The sequence below is a fragment of the Cardiocondyla obscurior genome, linkage group LG11 (assembly GCF_019399895.1).
Source record: "Cardiocondyla obscurior isolate alpha-2009 linkage group LG11, Cobs3.1, whole genome shotgun sequence".
NCBI lineage: Eukaryota > Metazoa > Arthropoda > Insecta > Hymenoptera > Formicidae > Cardiocondyla > Cardiocondyla obscurior.
Genome location: NC_091874.1, coordinates 1,460,252 through 1,483,019, shown reverse-complemented (window position 1 = coordinate 1,483,019; position 22,768 = coordinate 1,460,252). Strand labels below are relative to the sequence as shown.

The 22,768-nt window shown below is 42.7% G+C and overlaps 1 protein-coding gene across 1 annotated transcript in view; it reads left to right on the top strand.

The window, feature by feature from the left end:
• Window positions 1-17,160, top strand: part of Glcat-i (Glucuronyltransferase I) — a 105,125-nt gene extending 87,965 nt beyond the window's left edge. The window contains exons 5-6 of the transcript XR_011546366.1: window positions 5,816-5,924; window positions 17,117-17,160. The gene's annotated coding sequence lies outside the window, so the exon portion shown is untranslated. The remainder of the gene's footprint in view (window positions 1-5,815; window positions 5,925-17,116) is intronic.
• Window positions 17,161-22,768: the final 5,608 nt, after the last annotated feature.

Genomic DNA, 22,768 nt, shown 5'->3' with positions numbered 1-22,768 from the left:
CGAATAGAAGTATTTCATTTCGTCGAGTAACCGATTCGAGTATCAATTGCCGTTGCCGAGTCGAAGGAACGACAAGAGCTTGCCGTTCTTCAATTTTAATATGCAAATCGATTCTTTACGTTGACGCAGCTTAAGAATGTAGAATACCAGATGCCTGGAAACTTAAGAAAGAAAAAATTAAAAAAAAGAAAAGTAAAATTTTCCGGCGCGAGAGTTCGAGAATTGGGAATGCATACGAACTAGATTTCCGAATTTAGCAAATATTCCAAGATGTTTGCGGAAATGAAACTGTCAATTTCTGAGGTGGAAGATTTCGATTCAAGATGATGGCGAAATCTGCGGAATGAAATGGTTACATTTAGAAATCTGATTCGCGCTGTCGCAGCCTGTCTGTTCTAATCTAAATCGGATGTTCGACTTAAATGACGGTTTTCTTTCTCCAGACATTTTTACGGATCCCGGGAAAAGTGTATTTTCTTTTCCGAGTGTCGTACATCAAATGTTACGTCTTTCTTCAAAATGTTAAATTAATCGCAACAGTATTACGGCTTTGATGTTCAAAAAAAAAAAAAAATAAGTATTTGTGCTCTCCGCGAAATTATATTTACATACAATTATAGTACACGACAAAGCTCTCCCGCGTGAGAAGGAAAACTTCTGGCGGTGAATGGGGAGGGAAAGAAAAAAAAAAAAAAAGTAGAAATACGAAAGAAGCAACGGTGAAATGAATGGTCGCGATGAATCATTCTTGGTATCAATCTTCGGGAAGGCAACTAGAAAGAAAGTAGATGAAATAGTACCTTTTATGAGGCAAAGGGCGACGGTGGGGGCGGGTCAAGAGACGCAGGTTGTGATTTTATCGCGTGGAAAATTTAGATTCTGCCGGCGGCGATTTGAAAGTGCGACGCGTCTCTCGCGTTTGACATTTTGGCTTTTTGCGTCACGTTGAAACTTTATATTTCTTCAAGAAGATCAGAAAGTGCCGTATTTCTTGACCACGTATGCACGGAGCTCCGTTTCTCGCGTACCTATTGTTTACTCGACCGCCGGGAAAAGAATGAGGGAATCATATTGTTAAAGTTGCGCGAGGTCGCCCGGCCGGCCGTGAGCTTTCTTTATATTCTCGTCCGCTACCTTTACGCAGTTTAACGCGTTATAAAAGAACTTGTACACTAAATGTTATGTCGAATATTAACTTTACGATTCTGTAACTGAATACCGCACGGTATTTGCCGTTTAGATTAATTATTTATACTTTTCAAATTTTTTTTTTTTTTTTTTCTTTTTAAATGCGCGCTCTGCCTGTTCGTGTAGTCCGATTCGCGAGCAGTTTACATTAACGGCGATAATTGTTCTCAAACAAATACGAGGGGTCCTTGTACTATCCATGGCAATTTCGCGTCGATCAATTTCATCCCGCTGAACCGCTTACACGATTAAGCTGCCAACAGGTGAGCGCTTTGCAACCAAGGCACGCTACTATGCCGAGTGCAATTCGGTCGATCATTGATAGGACGGAAGGATTATACTTTGAGGAGAGACTGCGTAACGTGGGAGGGGGAGGGGAAGGGAAGGTCGCGCCAACCGGGAAAATGAATGATGAATCCAATCCTATTCGTCCGCAGTTCCTCCTCTCGCTCTCGCTCCTTTCACTCGCGCATCCTCTTCTCTTCCATTCCTCCGTCCAGCGCGGGCACAAATGTTTGTGCTCGGCTATACGTGTATGTTTGCGTATATCCGTGTTGGTGTAGGTTCGCCGGCGCCTGAAAAGCAGGCAGCCAGACGGGCGCCGTTGCTCGAAAGGGTTTCGCCTCGTTCCACCGCGACGTCTGTCGTCGGCGTTCATCCGCGAGCCGGAGCGGGACGGATGAAACGAAACGAGGGTGGATAACACGGGACACCGCGCGCGCTAAGGAACGAGAGCGAGAAGGTCCGAGAGATGGTTGCGAGAGCCGCGGGAAGGAGGCCACCGTCGTCGATGCACGCCTCGAAGACCGTATCGTGGCAAGGCAACAGCCTGGAAGACGACACCCCGGGAGCGACCTCGTCCTGGATGGAAAGGCTGGTCGACTGCTCGAAAAGAAAGAACGAGGCCGTCCTCCACCGACTGTTTTTTGATATCGCGTGCCGTGGACCGCGCACAGGGATATGAAAAGCGCCCGGGGGCTAGGTAAAGTACGCGAAACTCGTTAACGCAACAGAGGTAAATACGGGAGAGGAGAACACGGCTGGAAATAAAGAGGCGGATGTGCATTTCAAAGGGGATTCGTTTGATGTTGGCGTGTTTGCCGCGAAATAAGCGTGATTACCGTTCAATCGTCCAGCAAAAATTAATACGCGATATCACTACCGGTATAATTTCAGATATTGGTCGGCAATTGCGGAGCGTACGATCGCTTTTGATTCTAACCGATAAGAAGCTGCGGGTATCTTGATTTTTATATTTATATGCTTACGATTATTATCATTATATCATCTAGACATTGAAAGTTCACGTTTTAAAAGATCTCGATGCTTCATCGACGAAATAAAACACTTTCCTTGATCGATTAAGCGAGCAACGTGCAGCAATCAATTTGTGATCAAATGTCCAATATTTCCACTTATATAGAAACCTGCATGTCGCTAACGACATCGTTTTCTGTCGGTTGCCGCCATAAGCGGGAAAATAAATTGCATCAGCGGTTATGATAGCGTTCTATTGGTTTGTCGAATCGTTTCGTCGATCAAACTTCGTAGAGCAATATTTCAAAGGTGAGGCAGCATTATGGTACACTCCAATAATATCTCGAGCGAATCGATCGATTTATCGCCAGTTTTATTGTTCGACATCTACGACCTTCTTAATCGTCATCTTAATTTCGTCGCTTATTTAAAGGAAAAAAAAAAAAAAGAAAAAAAAAGATAAAAAAGATAAAAAAAAACCAACGTTTACCCATGCGTGTACGCATACGCGAAGTTCCTGCTATTATTAGAATTCCGAGATAGTCGGCTCCATTAGATAAGTAGTGGCTGAGTGCGATCTTTATTACGAGCTCCCGCGAGGAAGTAAGAGGCGAAAAGAAATCGAGCCCGAGTTTCCGAGGAAAGGCCGAGGCGCGACAGGCTCTTCGCGGTAACGGAGTTACATTTATTTGGTCCCCCGAGCAGGAAGGTGATATTTTTCCAAGGGGGAAACTTTCAAACGCCGACGGTGACTGCTTCTTGCCGTAAAAGAGCGGCATTGTGTCCGCGCCTCTCGATGCCTCTCCCGCCCCGCGTTTCAGCCCGGGATATCGCTCTGTCTCTGCTCTCTCTTCTTCCTGACGAAAGTATAAACACTTCGCGACGGCCGGAAGGCAGAAGTTTCGCCCGAATACCTCGCCGCCGGGATGGTAGAGTTAGGTTGAGAGAGGGACAGATGGATTTATTTCTCGTCCGCAACCCGATAAGACGAAGAAGACGTACAGCGTCCGTAAAGCCCGAATGTCCCTCGTAACTTACTGATTGACGAACCGCGCTCCGATCTCGAGGATACGAGACCCGGTTACCGCGAGAACGCGAGAGCGGACTCGCAAATTCGCCCGGTTGGCTGCAAAATTCCTTCTAGGACACGAAAGTCGCTCACTTATTTAACGTGGCAGCCTCTCGCAGTCGCGGCACGACCGCGCGACGTTCCTCTCCGTTCGCGGAGTACTCGTGGATTAAAGCCATCGCCTTACATGAAGCCTCGCATAATGTTTAAACGAAAAATTACGGCTGCCAGGCCGACGAATTATGGTAATTCGCAGATGAAAAGAGAATATTCGGAGAAATTCAACGGAATAAGGCGAGCCGCCGGTTAATATAAAACGGCGTGAATAATTTAAACCGCGGAAGGCCGTGCTTTACCGCCGCAGCTTCCTAAAAATGGGCTCGCCGTTTGTTTCATTTTGAATAACCGCCTACCGTTTTCCAGAGGCGTAAACACCGTATATTGAATTTTATGCAGCATTTTGTGAAGGGAAAACGAAGCGAGCGAGATACATAACGGCTTCCCGTGATGGACAATTTTTTCTTCGTGAATATTGAAAGACGTAGACACGAGTATATTGAAATTTAACAAAATGAAAATACAATCTTACGCTTAAAAAATAATTTTTTTTTTGTAGCGTTACGTGTCTGAATCTACGACTGTATTTTTTCTTAAATCTATTTATCGTTGTTTTAATCCATTTTAATTTTCAATAATTAAATATTACATTTTTTTTATTTACGATAGAAATTATTAAAGTGACATTATTTTAATAATAAATTTTGAATTATTTTGTGATAAACAAAATCCCCGTGTTAGGCTTTTGATTTCTCAAATTTCATTAAATATAATTTAATAATCACATATGAAACAAAGGCTCGACTGTTACCGGATATTTTGCCAATGCTGATAACAAAAATTTGAATTGCCCCGTGCAGACGTTGCTCAATGCAGTTGTTTATCACAAATTTAATACGCTCGCGATACCAGCTCCAGACTACGATTTGAATCCAGTAAATATTATCGTTACGAAGTAATGTGCTCTCGTTCGAGTTATGCCGAGAGCTCGATGCTGATATATGGTTCTGAGAACCATGCTGAGTGCAACTGATAATTAACAGCTCGTTCGAAGGCTCATAACTGCCACACGACGGTGACGTTGACGGATCGTTCGTGAACGACGTAGTATACAGCGGTATATAAATTTAATATTAAAATTTATTAAAACACTTTTAATAAACTTTAATATGCGCGTTTAAAAAAATCGCGAGACTGCTTTTGGTTATCTGTTTTGTTTGATCATCTGTTGATTCCACTGAGCTCGCCGCTATCATTTCGTGCGCGATTCTACGTCCGGTGTCTCGTATCTTGCCTTCTCGTGTTTCGGTCCTCGTCTTCGAAGATGTTACAGCGGTAACGACCGGACATGTGCATTCGCGGATGCAGTCCGATGACGAGACTTGACAGATGGATTCGATCCGGTACGTTACACACTCGCGGCACAGGCGCCCTGCGTCGGATCCTAATCCGATTACACGGCCCATTGAAGTCAGAAGTGCGATCTTTTAAAAGGGGCTAACGTAATGCGCTTGTTAAACGCCGCGAAGGCCGCATGGAGCCTGGGATCGATATTTTCTGCGACGTGCTCCCCGGCCAAGCGGCGTAGAAGGATACGCGTTGCCAACACAATCCGCCGCCCTCGTCGTCGGCCAGATAATCTGGCGGGAAGCTCGTTACCCTCGTTGCCGCTCGTATTGCGGAATTACTGTAGTCCTCGAATTTGTACCGCGAGCGAACCCTCTCACCCTCGGACACTACTGAAACCGCTATCTTTACTGGTTGCGGCCGGATGAAACGCACGGAAGTATCCCGAGCAGCATCCTTGCCGCGGTTATCAATAGCCGTGCCGCATTAAAAAAAAAAAAAAGAAAAAAAAAAAGACTTACGGCGTAAATCCCTGACGAAGGCTTCCCGCACATCCCGTGTTTTCCGATATTATAAAAGGTGCGGCTTTCGATACACCGTGAGTGAAAGCCGCTCATACACTATTTCTGATCATCCCGGCATGGTTTTAAGCTGACAGAAATATTTTCTACACGAAAATGTCTTTTACGTGGCATATGCACACCGTATATTATTAATGCGCAGGCTGGAAAATTTACTTTTATTTTGTATTGTATGCGAAAAGTTTCTTGTAAAAACATCTCAGTCGTCGCTCGCGCTATTGTTTTAAAATCTTTTTGAAGTGTTCCGAAGCAAATAACTTCAATATTTTTATTAATGTTTTCTTTACAATTTTGTTTTTTTTTTCTTTTTTGGCAGAATTGTTCGATTCAACGGATACTCCGCAGTGAATGGTTCGTGGGAAACAGTGAAGTAGTGGACGTCACTTCGACATCATCGGGATTGTTTGCAGACGTAGTCCGACAAGGTAAGTTTTAGAAGCTATATTTTGCGTTAGCTATCTGTTAAATGCTCTGCTGCCATAATTGTATCTCCCCTTGTACAACGTTAGCTGCGAACATATTTTCTCGTTTGCAACTCGACGCCGCGGGCGTTGTAGAACACTGGCTTTTCCATTCTTTGGTAGTTAGGACGCGGAATACGGACGTTTTACATATTCAATTTGCTACTTTTAATATTTTTGTTACGATACTCTTTCTGTTAAACGACAGCGCTAATAAACAATTTATCTGGATAAAATCAATATGATATTAATTTTAAACTAAAATTAAAACTCAGTTTTTTATTATTCGCATACTTGATAAATTTTGAAATTTCTAAAATTTATATAAAGAAATATTTTAATTTAAAATGAAAGGTAAATACTGATTTATCCACATTTTTTGATCAATTATTTTAACAGATTATTTTTAACCGCTGAAGAGAAATAGTTTTTCTCTTTCAATTTTCAAGTCAATATCGCACGTCTATCATATTGACGAGAAGTGCATCGCGCTGCCAAAATAGTTGTACTTTTTATAGATTCCTTCGTTCGCCTTTTACTCAAATTAAAGTCCATTTAATCGAATCTAATAACAGCGCAATAGTATTCGCTTGCCGTGCTCAATTTTAATATACAAATGGAGCCAATATACTCTAAAAGAGATAATTGCATTAGGCCAACCCGATACGGATGCTCATAATTCAAGAACCCATTGCCCATCTATTTAGGACGTCCACGAGCGACGTGGCGACCCTTTATTTAAGTGTACGCCGCCCTTGGCACTCGCCGTGTTTCTCCATCCGCGACCGATCGAGACCCGTCGAATAAATGATCGACGAAACGGGAGAGGAAATTTATATCTCATTTACTCGATATATACCTTCCCTTAAGTACAAAGTGCGCCTTTCAGCTCCCTTTTACTTGCAAACGTTGCTAAGAGCACGTGTGTTGCACATCGATAAACGCATACACACCGATAACGCCGTTCGCGCAAAAGGAATTTCATGTCGAAGACGCACGACCTACATTTACAAGACAAAAGAAGCAATTAATGAAAGTTTTGCAAGTTCGTTCGGTTGAAAAATGGGCTCATAAATTTTTTTATTTACCTTTAATATACGCTGATTGGTAAAATATATTTTGAAGAACTGTTTTCTTTTTTGTTTTTTTGTTTTTCTTTTTGGTTGTTTGTTTTTTTTTATTCAAGCAATTGTTCTTAAAAGTAAATTTTGATAATGAAAAGTTAAAGACTGAGAGATTTCGTAATGAAAAAGTAGCAAAGTTTTTACATTACTGAGTAATATATATTACTGTCGCCGTAAGAGACATAACTCCAGCGAGCGAAACTTTATATTTGCTTTATAAACATTTTCCTTTTACTCTCGCGGAAATATTTGCAAATGCAATAGGGCAGGATAGGACGCGAAATATAATACGGAAAATCTCAATTCCCGGCGGGAATTTCTCAAGTGCACTTTGCCACACAATAACGCGTACAAAGTACAATGAAATCCTCTGCCGTTACAGCTACGCAGTTGAAGTGCAATTGTAGTTTGCACTTTGGGCATGATGAGGGTGGTAATAATAAAAAGCGCAATTCATGTAAAGTATTTACGTATTTTAACGAAGTTTCCGTTGTATCGCAGCGAAGAGTTCGTTTTGACTAATAATATATTGTATACGCGCAGAAGTACACAAAGTTCAGTGAGAGTGGTATTTACAAGCTGTAAGCTTTCACTTTATTAAACTGCATAACGAACATACAAAAACCACATAAAAAAAAAAAAATCGATTTTAATTAAAACCGAGCGTAGTCGACGCCAAAGAACTTGTTAAAAAAATCCGTCTTTTTTACTTCTCAAGTCCACGATTGTTTGACGAATGCAGGCTAAAAGAATTGAGTTAAACGCATTTGAAAAATTGCCGGCAACAAATTTTGTCTTGCGTTAGAACTCCCGTCTCTTGCCGTTACGAGTGGCGGTAACAGTTTTATCCCTTCGCGAAACCTGAAAACACCCTCGAACGATCTCTTTAACGGGAAACACCGGGGCTGACTGGCTCGGGTCCCGTTTCGGGCCGCGCGGGGGGTGGCGCAAAAACCGCCCGCCGTGTATTTTCCTCCGCGGCGATCTCTCGCAGGAGTCCGGGTATCCTGGCAACCGGCGACCCGGCTGGATTACCTCCAAGGACAATGATCTAGGTTAACGTCGCGAATTCGTGCCGACGCGACGCCACCGTTCTGTCTTACCGAAACACGTCTGACGAATTGGCTTTGAAGCTTACACAGTTGCCAGCGAATCGATTCGGCGGTTTCCGGCGGTGTTACTGTAAAGGGATATCCCAAAGGAGATAAAGCGCGGAAAAGTAAAGCGAGTAAAGATCCGTGAAGCGTTGGGAATTTTTCGGGTCGACGTGGATGCACCGATCGCGGGGGAAATGTTGCACGGCGATGCTTTACGCAAATGCGGCACATAGCCCCGCGGAATCTAGAATACACAGACTTGAATACTCTTTCGCGAGGAACGCTCGATAATCTTCAACTAGGCCGGAGGAAAATCGAATCCCGAGGTCGCAGCGTCGATCATTAATGCCTCATACATCTTCAACGTTAAACTGAACTGGGGAAACTTCGTCGCGAGTACGCTTGGAATTATAGATCGCGCGATAACGAGTTTTGAATCGTAATGCGGGGAATATCAAATAATCGCGCGGAGCCGCGAAGTGGCTGCGCTTAACTGCATGTTAAGGCACGGACGAAGGAGGGTACGAAACCACTGACCTTTCGCACGTAACGGCTATATTTTTAACCCCGCTCGCGGCACGCAGCCTCACGTATTTCGCATTAGAGCGAACTTTGCACTTTAATAAACCATTATGTCGTCATCGTTCGGAAATGTTTTCCGACGTATCGCGTAATTGATCCGGGCGATGATCGATCTCGCCCCCGGTCGATCTCGCATATTAACCCGGGGGTGCGACGGCCGCGCTGTAACACGGGATTCCATACCGTTATCTTTCGACCCAGATACATACGTAGCTAATGTCGGGCGAGCGCGTTCATGTCGACGGGGTCGCCGCAAATGTAGCGTGAGCGGAAACATCGATGCCATAAGGTCCGGCACGGTTAACAGTGCCCGTGCAGAGTGTGCGAGCTCTGGCTGACGAGGCCACCCGGTATATTTATTATATTTGTTCAAGGCCGATGCGCTTAATGCCATGCCTGCGTAATAATTCGTATAATACGCGGCAATATGCTACGGCATTGTCTGGACCGATCGAGAGCAGGATCAGAGGGAGCGGGACGGGGGAGATTCGAGGGGGGTGGCATAAAAGCGCCATGGGATCACGAGGCGGAATTATCGTACGTTCAACCTGCGGAAGGGTAAATTCGACAGATGCAACCAAGATATCGATTAGGCAGGACAGCCCGTCGCGCTTTTACGGCCACGCCGTTATCAGAGCGCGATGCGACATTTTCCGCGTTTTATTCTGCATAAAACTTTCGCGGATACCTCTAACTTTCGCGACATTGTCGCGCCCAATAAAACGAGCGTACGTATGCGCGGTTAGAAGAGATTTGAATGTTCAACATGTTTCGAAAGTTCACGGATGTCCGCCATTGAATCACGATCGACGGCGCGATCAAACAAAAAAAAAAAATTTTTTTTTACGTGGAAGTATCCCGTGGCTTCGCTTATATGGAAACGTTCGATAATTCTTTAATGCTTCGAAAGGGTCAAGTGGTCGTTAAATAATAAAATAACGATCATTGAGATGTGTTCTCTCCAATTTGCTCGTGTGCATTCGCATGCGTTACTGGTGTTCATTTGCTATGGAAAGCTGCATACGTTCTCGCGTATTGGAGTTACGTTGTTAAACGACTCTGGTTTTTTAATTCTGTTTTTTTAACGTATTATCATAAAACGCACAATGGAGCCAGCGTACGTTACTCTTCCAGGTTCACGTGTGCATAAAATTTCAAACAAATTTTTTTAATGTAAAAAAAATAAAAGAGAAATAATTTTTTGCGAATTTATGCGAGTTTTTTTTTTTTATATATATACAAAACATATTTACTGCGTTTTGTTCGTAATAGATATCCATCATATTTATGACATTGTCATTATTTTCATCAAATGCCACGAGCATCGAGGTACCACATAATATTGTAAAAAGCCACGATATTAAAGTACATTCTCTATATTAAATAAGAAGACAAAGTGCGAAATACGATAAAATGATAAAAATACATCAAGGAAGAAACAGAGTGCAACGACCGAACAATGGAAAATTTGATGAAGAGAAACAGAACGCGCGGTACTCCACGTAGTGAAAAATACAGTTATATCCCGCTCGTGCGATTCGTGATATCCTGTTTTGAAAGCCTCAAAGGTATATAAATACAAAATTATCCCGTGGAAAGAAACTCGTAAAAAATTTCTTGCTAATATTTAACATTTATTACATTAAAATATTCCAATGTTGATGTTAAAACTGTTGCGAGAAATGTCAGCGCTCGCGGTATTACCGTACCTTTATATTATGTCGAATTTTACGCGCGTGTAATATGCGTTTAAACTATTGGTGTGCGGAGAGTACGTGTCATGCCGCGTGTATCTTTTATTGCGGACGCGTCTGCGCGGGTGCAGCATGCAACGCGGAAATCGAATATTCATATTTATTTTATACACCGGAGCGCAGCAAGTCTGATTACAATCTCGTACAGCGTGTAGCGCCGACACCTCAATATTTGTTAAAAATCATTTATTAAAATCCACGTCGAGCGCACGGGTATATCAGTATTGATTACCACCAGTTCATTTTTTTTTTTTATTTTGCAAGAGGCATTAACGAACATCATTTACCATCATTTTACCATCATCTTAGGTCTCGCGATGTGTATCGCGAACCAGTTTACCGGCGGAATAACCGTAACAAACGACCGGGCATCAGTTTTCGCTTGGATCAATTCCAAAACATTGTAACACGCGAAAGTACATATGTCCTACAGGCGCGCCTGTATATCTCGCCCAATTTGTTGCGGGCGAAAAACACAAGCGCCAGCTCGTTCATATTTTACGTATACTTCCTTCCGCCGTTTTCCGATACATACGTACCGTGCCTGTCCCCGCGTATGTCATGGGCGGCAGCTGACGGATCGGCGCGCCGCGTGACGATTCCGGAATTCAGAACTTAACGGTGATAACGGGCGCGTTCAATCCCAGCGGAAACAAACGGAGATTGTAAAACGCGGAATTGTTCGTATCTCACAAATCCGACCGGCTTTCATTATTTTTGCCCATAAATTTTCATGCGGGCGGGGGAGACTGTAATTGATTTTATGGCGAAATGCGGGACTTATTCTCTGGAATCTCACGACAAAATTTTACGTGTAAATTTGATAAAAATTTTACGATATCATGGTACGCAGGATGGAAAAAACGAGCGGGTCGTGCTACACGTGAGTGGTGTACGGTAATGAGACGCTAAGATAATAGAGTGCCGGCAAGAAGGTTGGCGTATGCACACATTCTCAAGAGCCATTCGAGTCCCTCGTCGCCGCTTTCTCCGGTCGAAATCGCGATGCATGCTCGCGGCCGCCTCCGCCGGTTTTCCGGCATTCTAATTTACAGCCTGTCAAAGCTGCGTGCCGGGCCATCGCTCAGGCACTCATATCGTGGAAAGTATGCATAATTCATGGGGCCCGGCGTGTGCCGCGTACAATATTCCGCGAAGGTTGGTGGACGAGCACCAGCCGAGCCTCCGCTTGCGATCGACCACTTGAAAACTCGCCGCTACTCGAATTTGTATGCTCGATGTGGAACGCCATGAGCCCCCAGCGGATGGGGTGCATTCAGGCGCACCCGCCGGGTTCATTTGAAATATCTAAATGGATTAATTTCATCGATCGAACCGCCGCGTTCGACCGGGACGCGGGATGAGGCAACATTAACTTTGCGCCAACCGAGAAGATTTAACGTATTCTCGCCGCGCAAAAAAAAAATTTAAAGAAGAAATAATATCCCGGGACAATAAAATATTAACGAACCGTATAGCGAACCGCGACGTACATAGATAAATCTTTTCTTAAACACCGTCGTCTAAAATTGCACAAATTTTGTCTCCGAAACGCGTGTCGTCGAACCTTGCGATCCACGTTGAAATTTATAAGAATCCGAATTATTAAAACTGCAAGTTTAAGAAGGTACAGCCCTCGGCGAAGAATAGGTCGTGAAATGATAACAATAATAGCGGTGGGCGGGTAACGGTTTTAAAAATTGTTGTTATTCTTGCATTTCCTCGAATGCCGCGGACCGTCGTTATTCTCTCGGGAATCATAGCAATTCCTCTCGCATGTACAGCGACGCATGCATAAAAGGGCGCATTGTGCCGCTTCCTTCCGCATCTCTGTCGGGTTTTATCGCGCGATCGTCGTCCCGGACTTTCATTTTTGCGAGTCACGTATGAGAAGCGCGCTGCGATCTCGACGTCGACGAATAAAGAGGATGGCCGAGCGGCGGGACAACAACGATCGCGACGTCGTCGTCCCGACGACGGCCGTCTGGGTTATTACGGTAAAGGTCGACGAATTTCCCGGCAGTCGGGCGTCGCGTTGTCCGACCATGCGGAATCCGTGGGGAAATGCGTTGGGAGGAACTGCATGCACACACGCACGCATCGCCGGCTCGATACGGCCGGTCTTCCACGGCACAGCTCGCATCGCGCGTGTAACACGTGTCTATCAGCTCGGCGAGACCCGATGCTGTCACCCACATCTTCGTGGAAACAGCCTGTCGCTAATACGGTCTCTTCATCGTTGACACGCTATCGACAAGTTCGCTTCCCACGTGTGCTATCGACTTTAACGCACGACCGATCGCTTCGCCGGGCGAAACGCAACGTCTTCGGCGAAATCTGATGAATTATGCAAGTTACGCTGTTGCGGGCGATGATATCTTTTTTTTCCACGCTGCTAAAGAAGCCGTAGATTGTCAAGATAAAAATATTTTCTTTTTGAAAAGAATTTTAGCTATCACATATTTGCTCTTGCCATTTTAATTGCTGCTCTTTTTTTTTGTAATTACGTCGATTCTATTATTTATTTAAAAAAAAAAAATTATTTTTTTATTTATTTTTTTGTATTTTTGTGATACGTTCATTGTTGTAAAATAAGTATTTTTCCCGTGATCGGACGTTTGAATTTTGATTCATAGTGCGTGCGTGACGCGTGACGTGATTGTCCACACGTCACAATGTGTCGATAGTTTCAAAAGTGATGCTGGTCAATTTTAGTTAGCTGACGTATTGATTTTAGGACTAATTAGGACTAATCAATATTCCAATGCGTGATAATAGACACGTTTAATAATAACCATCCTGTAATTAGATACACCCCAGACGTCTCAATTTTGTATTATAAAGGCTACAAATCTGTGATTTTAATATAAAGTTTCACGGTGTCAATTTCAACGTTTGATTTTCGCTTCGACCACTCGAGAAGTAGGCCAGGCGAGTCATTATGTTTCCCGGCGATCTGCTGTATTACGATCCACTCTAAAAAATGATCCCGCGTGTTCTCGGTGCCTGCTTCATCAATTTTGTTCTGTGGAATTAACCCCGGCTCTTCTCTCGTATACTGAGACTTTACTTACTTCCCTGTTTACCACCTGTCTACCGCTGTTATCAAGCTTGCCTAGCCGTAGGCGTTGAATTCATTGGAGGCGATATAGAAACCCGAGGTCTTACAGTTCATGGAACAAGGTCTATGTTGGTTAACGGTTAGAAAAACCTGTATGCAGCACGACTGTGACCCGACGTAATTACAAAAAGTTAAAATTAAAATTATACGCGTTTATTAACTTTAGTTCTCTCGCGCTTATTAATCGCATTTAACGCTACGCGATTTTCTATTAAATATTTTATTCATTGCGGTGTTTAAAAAAAGAAAAAAAAATATATATACATTCGAATAAAAATGTAATTTGTTTTAAAAAAGTTCAGCGTATTAAGTGAGTTTAACTGAGTTCAGAATGAGTATCGTGATCTCTAGAGCGAGAATTGGGGCGACAGCCTTTCGTCGTCGGGCTTTACATAATTCTCGCGGATAAAAGAATTTCCGACGAATAAAATCCTATTGTATATTAAGTTTTATCAAGTCGATCCTACCAATATTCTCCTTTTGCTTTTATCGAAATCACTCGGAATAAACGTCTTTAGGAAAATGGTGATAATGTTTGCATAGACGCCTTTTCTTGCCCAGATTTGAGAGACTCCTGTTTTGAATAATGGAAGATATGGGATGAATAAAATTTTAGATCGTCGTCGGACTCAAGTTGAAGATCTCGTCGGCTTCAGCTTGATCCGTTTAAAAGACCTATCAGACGTGATGTATCTAAAAAAACAAAATTAAAAAGAAAAAACAAAAGAAAAAATAATTTAATTAAAGTCATTCAATATTGCCGTGGTTTTATGCGAATGCGAAATATTAAAATAACGATTCATACATTCGGCTAATTATAAATACATAGCTATATTTCAATCGCATTTTTTTAAACCGTTACATATTACTCTCGTCTACGTGATCATTAATTTCGGCTGTATCGACCGATGAGAGATATACGCTAATAACGACGAATTTTTAGCCCTCGTTAAAAGGGGCTTAATAATAATCCGCATTGATCGTACAGGAAGATTCGGTTCTCGACGGCCGCAAAGGTGGAATAAAATTCATCGACTACCGCGATCCTGAGAGTACATCAAAGCCGATAAAGCAAGGGAGGACAGTCGAGACGGGGTCGAGGGACACTCGTGGGTAGGAGCGGAGACTAAATGTAGCGTATAATTTAGACAGCAGCTGCGCGGCGCGACAAATATAATTCGACGCATCAATCTGCGGCTTCGGGGTCGAACTTCGTCTATGAGAGGCGCGCGCTGGTGTTACATTGAACCCCCCAGTGCATCAAGCTATCACATTGCTGCATTCCAAAGGCAGATGAGATGTGAGATGTAAGATGATACAGCACTTATAACGATACGGGTATCTTTGAGCTACAAATCGGTCTCGTGGCAAGAGTAAGACGGAAAATGTGAGGATGTCCGCAAGTGAAATTAATTAAAATTATTTAAACAAAAATTTTCGTTAAGCATGAACTCAAAGGGGGTCCATCGACTCGCATAATTTTGCATATCTCTCATTTAATGAGCGTATAATATACCGGAGATGCCTTGTGCGCCAGGAAAGCGAAGGCGAGCAAAAAAAGCGTCGTTAGAACAGAGAAGCGTGGAGACGGCGGTAAACGAATATTAATACTGATGTAATGTGACTTACGCAACGACAGTTTGCGCGAATATTGATAAAGAACTTGGAGGGACCGGCTCGTCTCCCCACGTCTTTGCGCCATTCGCGATTCATAAATGCAAGGGGTCGCGTTGAAGAGAAACGATTAATCATAACGACGTGCAATCTATTGTCAAACGTGTTTATCATTCGCAAAATATGTTGATTATTTGGTAATGCACTCGCATGATGAATTCGTGGCAAGTAATACTTGGCAGATAAATTAAAAGAATTTTTTTCGCCAACGTCACATTTACATTTGAATAATAATTATTGTCCTCCGCTAAAGTAAAACATTGAAAGCTCGGAATTTGAAAGAGTATTGAAGAACACAACTCCTTTTTGTTGAGACTTGCTCGGCCAGTTCATTGACCTATTAATTCTCTGCTGAAAGGAGGGTTCGTGTGTGTACCGAGTACGGCGACGCCTCCGATATCGGGAACGTGACCGGCTTCACCTTTTCGAACCTAAACATCTCACAGAAAACACTTACGTAGCGCTTCAACACCATCGGTTGTAAGAAAACGAATGACGCCATCGACCGTGTCGGACCTGACTGCTTAACGACACTTCGATAAACTTTCCGGTGAAACCGAAAATTCCGTGTCACCTAATACTCTCTTTGTTTCACTGCAGTTAGTTTCGACTTGCATGATACATAATAAAAGTAGGGTCGAAGTCGTAACGAGTGAGACGTATAGAAATAGATCCTCGTAAGCGTTATGCTTTTACATCTCTATATTTTTGTAAAATATTTCTATAATTAATACAAATTTTTAGAACAAACGTCAGAATAAAAATCTCCATTACTCAAGTGTTATAAAAATATAACAAAAAAAAAATTAATTAATAAAACTAGTCCGTCGAATAATATTTTTCCACTACTGCGTCGCGCGAGCCACTTTTACGACAAATTTTGGCTTATTGTTATAAGATAAAACTACACGCGGGAAGGGACTTGGCGTATCTTTAGGTATAGCGTACTTTTTTTTCACGGGGTTCCCACGGGAGAGAACTGACAAAAGTCTGTCGCGCCAATAGTAAGTACAAAATTAAGGGTCGTCCGGAGATGTTCGGTAAAGGGGATACTCCCACGGTCTCTTGGGGCGCATCTCCTTGGAAAGGTTCCCGGTTCACGTGCTGGATACGCTAACACTAACTGCTGAATGTGCCTTACGCATGCCTGGCCGCGGATCCGCTCATGTATATTCCATTCGCAGTTGCACGCACCCCATAAAGAGAAAACAACGATCTCCACCTAGTGTATGACTTTCCGTTCCGCAATAAGCAGCGTGCCCTTTATCATGCAGCTGGATATGCGAGCGGCCCTTATGTCCCGGCGTATGTGACGAAAATTTCAATATCCAGGCAAGGAAGTCGTCAGAAAAGTCGACGTAATGCGAAGTGGGTTGCTACGACACGGCGGAACAAAATCAAGTGGAATGTTCGGCATTTTTATCGTCTATCTTTATCGTAAATTTTCATTCTTTTCGTGAATATCTTAGCCAGACGGCAGACATTACGAGCGAGGCGAGCTTTTATTATTTTCATTTTCTGGATATCGCAAATAAACGCGTGCAATATAATTTATTCATTCTTTATAATATTCATCTGGCACAAAAGGCGGTACATGTTCACGATTTGTAATAACAAATATGAAAATGGCATATATACATTTTTTTTTTTTTTATTTATTTTCAAATTGCTGTGTTTATTGTGAAATTTTAATTAAATATTTTATCTGTAAAAAATTAGTGTGACGCCTAAATTAACTAATAATCGATTCTAATGCTGCCGATTATTAAATTATATATATATATATATTTTTTTTTTGTTACAGTTACCAACAAAACTCCACAACTCCGCTGAAGCTGTTGCAAATTGGTAAGTCTCATGAGTTTCTTTTTCGTAATTTGTAATTAGGGGTCACTTAAAAAATAGCGCGTGCATAGTTCCTTCTAGTAAAATATAAAAAATCTCTTTGTTTGCTATTTTAAATTAACAAAAGTTTACTGGGTATAAATTTAACGTTTTAGAAATATTGTTTTATAACTTTTTTTTATTGCGGGATTGAAGTTATCTCAGTTGGTGTGACTTTTTACTACTTTTTACGACACAGCGCGTTTGCATTTTCTTATAAGCGAGACCTTATAACGAGAAGCGCAATATATAACCAGCCGTTAAGTCGCGAGAACAGTTGCAATAAAGAGATCCATAAGCCAACGTTTAAAAGAAAAGAAAAAAAGAATACGTCAAAAGTGCGAAGAGGAATCCGAGATTTCCGTCGACTTAGACTTCGCGGACAGATAATTTATATACTTTATAAAAGTTTCCTATTTATACGGCGATATAATAATAAACAACATTAAAATATGAAATAAAGTAACATCATTGTTCGCATCGATCGCATTTCGACGCTAACAAATTGATCGATTTTTCTGATTCGAGAGTTTGCGCCGCGCGAACAGCCGTCGTATTTAATGAACACTCGAATACTCACGCAAAATCGCGTCGTCGTTCTTCATTCGCGAACTTTCCCAGTATCGCCGCCGATTTCGATGCTTCTGGCGTTAATAAAGTTCCGACCAATTAGCCACGCGCTCATTAAGGAGGACTGGCACCAGAGGGGCGCGCGAAGGGTCAGGTTTGCTTTGTGCGTGAATTGAGAAGGAGGCAGAAGGAGAACGACGAGAACTAGAAGTAGGTGAAGAGGGATAGCGAGAAGAAAAGAGGAAGGCGGGCCTCGCAATAAGTAGCTTAATTTTCTTAATTAACATCAGTCTATCGTCCAGACTATCGCACCGATCTCGAACGTCTTGCCGTCGTTCTTTTGTACTCAAAACTGTCGGATATTGCGCGAACGTAAATAAAATAAATTCCGCGCGGAGAAATTGCGAGCAATAGAACGTCGATTAATTCAGATTTCGACGCCGCGGAGATCCACCCGAGAGAGTTCGGCTCTAAACGTGAATTCTATCGATAACTTTGTTTAAGGGAATGGAGTTAGCGAATATTCATCTAGTTGCTTGCTTATCCGTGATACAGATAGAGAAATTTCGTTAATGCAGTTACAACTGACTGGGATTGGTTAGCAGCATTTGTCAAATTAAACGACTTCATGTTTATTCATGACGACGAAGATCCTGGGATGGATCGATCTAGAGCGCACTTTCTCGTGTCCTTTGTTCTCGAAACCTAGACTTGTACTATTCTCCGAGTCCTTCGATTTCGATCCAATTACTTATTGTGCAAACACAGGTAGCGAACTAATTAAAACGTTGATGATCAAGCGACTGTTTTAAGTTAGATTCGATTCTAGTGCCGTTACATTCGTCGTTGATTATTTAGTCGCAGAGTACCGAGCACTGTTCGCCCTTTTTCACGTACGATTATACGCCCGCGTGTTGTGCACGAGGTATGCATCTGAAATGAGGGGGCGCGAGAGAGACGCAGACGGCGCGGCGATTATTACAGGGTTAATGAGAGAGTGGTAATTGGTTGTGGCGAGCCGCCCATGCCGACCAGAGCTACCGTCGATCGTTCGCTACACTTGCTAGCCCTGGGCGCTGATCGTCACGTTCAATTTGAGAGTGAGCGAGGATGAGAGAGACCGCTCATTCGGAATGAGAAAGAAAGAGAGAGAGAGAGAAAGCTCGCGTATTTGTCTCTGCGTATACAGGGTAATTGTCGGAAAATACGATGACGTGGCGACAACCCTCTTGACTAAGTCCAGAACGCACGCTGGAGCCGACCGGAATCTAATATGAAAATTGCTGCCTAACGTTTCTGTGAGAATAACACTTCATCAAAATGTGTATTGCAATAATATTAATTATTAATTAAAATATTAATATATTAATTATGAATGGGATATTAATAACGAAGAACTGATGCATTTTTAAATATTTTGTCTGACACGAAACTCTTTCATTTTACATTTCCCAATGACTGCAACTGGTGAGAGTAATGATGTAATTAACGTATATTTTCAGATACGATAAATTTGAATAAAAATAATTTTAATATCGTTGTTAATCTGATCGTAAATACATTTTTTTTTCTTTTTTTACTTTTTTTTACTTACTTTACTTTTTTTTTTATTAAATATATTTTGCTAGAATCTATATAATTTTTGATGTTTGAAGCACACATTTCATATATGAAGAATTCTATACACGCAAGGGTTTCCTTCAGTCAAAAGGGGAATTAGCGCGGCATTGCTTTTATTCGCGAAATAATCTTGCCTTTTGAATTCGAGCAAATTTCGTCCGAGGTGTAATACGTCTCCGCGTAGCTCGAAGCTGTAATTTCGTAACGACGTTCACATTCAAGGTTAAGGACTTTAGCTTCTCTTCGAGAGAACATCACTCTAGTGCTTAATGAGGCATGGAGAATGTACGCGAGATAGTGAAAGAGAGAGAGAGAGAGAAAGAGAGAGAGCGATCGATGACACGTTGAACTTGTTCCGCCTCGCCAGCGTGTGTGCGTGATTTTATTATAGATCCGACGACACGCGTTTTAAGGCGATAACGGACTTTTTGTGTAATTCATGATTAATCGGATTAATGAGGGAACAGTAATTGGCTGCGGCGAGCTCGCGTCCCAGCCGCACTCGCCCTCTCGCTGGACCACATCCCCTTATAAAGCCGGGATACATGGCGCCGCTTATACGGCGGGCGTTGCCGGTAACATGACGAACAACGTCGGGTCATCAATTTATTGCGTGACGCCAATTTCGCGAGCCGCGCATGCAATCGCTCGACGTTTCGCGCCTCACATTATCGGATCGTGCATTACACGCGTCAGCGACGTTAAACATAACGTTAAGACCGCTTAACCGGGGTCGTTTTCGATAATGGACATGGGATTTGTCCGCCTTCGTTTCTCACGTACGCGCCGCGATCCATTAAGTGGATCGCATATTGAGTTTTCCTATAATTTCAGTCATCGTGAAAATTGATTGCACCTGACGAACGCGTCCCGCCACTCTATTTTAATTTGTCTGCAAACTGCATAACGTTTGAATGTGTTTTCCCTGTTATTTTCTTTTTTTAATATATAAGTACTGATAATTTTATAAATACTAGAATAAACTTTGCGCCCGCTGTTTTTCAAAAGCTCGACCTTCTAATTATTTAAGGGGCCTCGTACCGGTAATAATTCTAATCCTCGTTATCGCGACGAAGTTAACGCGCGAGAAATTAGACGGACACGTATTCAAGACACTCCAATTTATTTTAGAATTATTACATAGAAACTAGACGTTGCAGAGCGCGCGTTTGCTTGCTCCATTCCTCGTAATAGAAATATCTCGCTGACAAAATTTGCAGATATCTTGCAACGACGTCGGCGAGCGGTGACCAAATTTTCAAAACGGGGGAATCGTTCAAAACCGGGTAATGAGTTTCTGTTTTAGACTAGTAGCCTTCTAGATCGATTGACAAAATCCAAGTTTACATTCGAGAGCTCGTCGCGGAATATAGAACGATCTATTAACTTGCACGACCAAACATTTGACATATTCCGGTTAGGAAAAAGTAAACCAGATACCGCACTATCTCTGGCCCTCTTCCTGATAAATGCCTGTATAGATAGCATAGGAAAACCACGAGTTTGTATATCCACAACTGATATCGACGCTGATAGTGATACGTGTCAAGATCTGCCAGCTGCAAACTGAATAAAAGCGTGTCGCGCGCAGCTCGAGTGAAGTGCACCCGGCGGCGCATCATCCATCAGAACGCATCGCGTTGAAACGAGAATTGATACGTAGCATCGGTGCGATTTCACCCGGGCTCGCGACGTTAAGACGGTAATAGAATTTTCGTGTAATCCCTAGTAATTCCCTTGCGGTCGCGTAGGAATCTACGGCGCGGACTCCCTTGGCGAGCGCCCTTCTCTTGGGACATATGACCGGGGAAGTGCCCGCAGTTGCCTCCCCCTCTGTTCTTTCGCACGATGTTTCTTGGATCCACTTTTAAATTCCCTCGAGGGTTAATTGTTCGATGTTTTGACGCGCGAGTTATGCACAAAGAGATTTCACGCCTCAACCGCGGAGTCGTCGGCAACGAGCTTGTTTCGCTGTCCGCTGTTTCGTCAGATATCGCACGAACTCGTGAATTCGGACGGATAAACTCGGAGAGAGCGAATTTTTCGGAAATAAGATATTATCCGTTCTTATCAATCGAAATATTTTATTGTCCTAGCACGAGTTTTAAAATTATTTCGCTGTTTATTTTTTGTTTTTTTTTTTAATTCTAATTTTAATTTAAAGTTTTCATTACGTATATAATCGAAAAAAATTCTTGATCCTTCCGCTTGAGAGATTTTAGCTGGAAAATTTCAGTTATACGCAATTTGAGAAGTATCCGTGTGATGAGTATTTAATAAGTTCGTTGCAATTGTTTGGACTAATTAAGTGGGAAACCTATTGTTGAAACTATTGTTGGGCAATTCCGAAATAGCCTTTATGTGCAATAAGCGCGCGCGGCCGATTGCGGCAGCATATTTCGCGAATTATTCAGCGGATTATTATTTCGCAACGCGGCGTGTAAGCGGATTTATTAATACGTTTAATATGTCTACCAATTCATCAGTTTGTGATGGTAATATCATCACCGCGATACGCAGTATCATGCCGCGACGCGGGTGTTTACAGAAGCGGTCGGTATTTACGCAATGCAATTCTATGTTGTTTTAATTAATGCGTCTCGTTCGCTTTGATGCACCGCGTGGAAGACCACGCGTCTCTCTCTCTCTCTCTCCACTCTCGCGCGCTTTCGTTTAATAAAATGTATATATGTAAGCTATTTTCGGCTGATATACGGTGATAAATTGGATCAAAGCCGGGCTGAACGATGAGGTCCTCTGCATACATCTCTCGCGTCACGTCGGGGGAAAAATGCTAATCAGTATATTAATTCACACGATATAATGTACTACGGACATAAGGCAATAAATCGCCGCTGTTGATTATTGTTTGATATTCAAGCTTCCATTTTGAACAATTAAATGTTATGCAAACTCACGCGCGGATTGCATTCCTTAATCTCTTTGTTTTATGCGCCGTGATTATTAATTTAAACGTATATTTTAATGTGATTACGTGTCGCAGAAGGTGACCGAGGCTTTTTGCAAAGCAGCTTTCACGATTTACCCCTGCGCCTCTTCTCGCGTTACTCTATTTAGTTTTTTTTTTTCTTGTCAAATTCGGTGATTCCGGAGGGGGAGTCCCGCCGAAAGCTAATCAAAGAAATACGAGACGGTGGAAGCGTATGTCAGCCTCTCGCCTGACGCGAGATAATAAACCGAATTGATCTCGACCCCCGCGAGAGTCGCGATAGAGGATCCCGAGGAACGCCCGGGGCGGAAACTCGTGATTTCTGATTTCACGTGCTGCTTTTCCCATCGCTCCCGCGCGCGGCCTGGCAATCTGTACCTCACGGTGGGCTTCCCGTCACCTTTCCGAAAGAAAAAGCGCACGGCCGCTCGA